The sequence below is a fragment of the Canis lupus genome, chromosome 28 (assembly GCF_003254725.2).
Source record: "Canis lupus dingo isolate Sandy chromosome 28, ASM325472v2, whole genome shotgun sequence".
In the NCBI taxonomy this organism is placed as follows: Eukaryota; Metazoa; Chordata; class Mammalia; order Carnivora; family Canidae; genus Canis; species Canis lupus.
This window is the reverse complement of record NC_064270.1, coordinates 12,601,633-12,603,162: the sequence shown is the minus strand read 5'-3', so window position 1 is coordinate 12,603,162 and position 1,530 is coordinate 12,601,633. Positions and strand designations below refer to the sequence as shown.

Here is a 1,530-nt window from a genome sequence, read left to right as displayed (position 1 = left end):
TGGAACCCCTCCCTGCCACAAGCACCAGGGCCTTTCGGCTGTGGCCCTGCAGCAACCAGCCAGTCATGCATGAAGGCAGGTGACAGCACAGCACTTCAAAGGATGCAAGGTTAGCTAACATGTAAATAAGGCAACTGTCATGTCACATTGAGGAAATAATTGAAGTAAACTCGGCAAACAGCAAAATGAAAAGAAAGAGTGTCAGAAAAAGCTCTTCAGTTCATCTGTATCAATCAAATGGTTCAAAACTGGTTCAAAATAAGCCACAAGATCATGGCAGGTTCTAGCTGGGTTGATGATGAATGTGATATTTACTGTTTAAGATTCGGCAGCTGGAAGATGAAAACTAGTCAGAACCTGGGTATGACTATTACTTTTCCTTCACATCTGCATCATGGTGTTTGGCTAAAGCCCTCATTTTCTGGGCACATTATTTTCCATATAACAGGAAAAACAGGGAACCTTTAGGGAAAGTAGGCTGAACAGCTAAAGAACCTTTTTCGAGACAGTTGTTTATATTTTGAGATAGCGTCAGGACTCGAAGAAGAATCTCCTTTGCCACGTGGTGGTCATAAAGGGAAAGGAATGAGGAATCCATTTGGGAACCAAGTAGTACTTTTGTCATGGCTGGATTTTCAGACAAATTTACAAGGAGTTTCAAAACTTGAACCATGGTACTTCCATCCCCTGTGAGTAACAGGTCTGTGATGTAATCAGTAAGCATGTGCTGGTGGTTGTTAGTCACGGTCATGTTTGTTAACAGTCTCAGCCCAGCCAGCTGCACTGCAGAGTCCAGGGGACCAAAGAGGACATCCTTACAGACTTGATTGATGTATACCTTTATCTTGACTTGATTTTCAAGATTCACACTCAGGTTATTCAATGCATTTTAAGCTTTCTCTTTAAGGCTGTGGTTGGGATTGTTGATTTTGCTTTCAATGATTGGAATACCACCCAATTCACGTATAATGACTTGGTTAGCTGAAAAGCCTGCATTGTTACCCAGAGTGACCAAAGCTCTTTAAATAATTACAGGATCATCAGTTGACTCAAGCAGGTAGAGGAGTTTCTGGAGCTGGTCAACATTTAGGACATCATCATATGAACCACTGGTTAAGTCTTCTACGGAGTGCGAGGGGCGCAGCCGAAGCCCGTGGGTGCCTCACCACCAGCCCCGCATCAGCTTGTAAATGCAGTAGCAGGCACTGGCCCAGAGGACCAGGCCCTCGGCCACCCAGCCCACGTCCCAGGCGCCACCCATGCTGCAGCTGGGGTCGGGGCGCAGGGCTGGGGCGCAGCGCTGGGCCTGGCACACGAGGCCCAAAGGCCCGGCCCGGGAGCAAGTGGATCCCACCACTACCCCAGCGCAGGCCCCGCAGTGGCTTTTTCTAATTGGCCCAAAAGCCCCAGTGGTCCTGTGTGACCCAGAATCCATCCAGGGCAAGTTTGTCATTTATCTGAAGAAATGCTGAGAGACTGTGAGTGGCTCTAGAGGCTGGATCTGCACACGGGTTCCAGGACTCCCAAGAC

General features: G+C 47.9%; 1 pseudogene; it reads right to left on the bottom strand.

Annotated features, from left to right (window-relative positions):
* Positions 1-370: 370 nt before the first annotated feature.
* LOC112672586 (armadillo repeat-containing protein 10-like) lies at positions 371-1,261 on the bottom strand (annotated as a pseudogene).
* Positions 1,262-1,530: the final 269 nt, after the last annotated feature.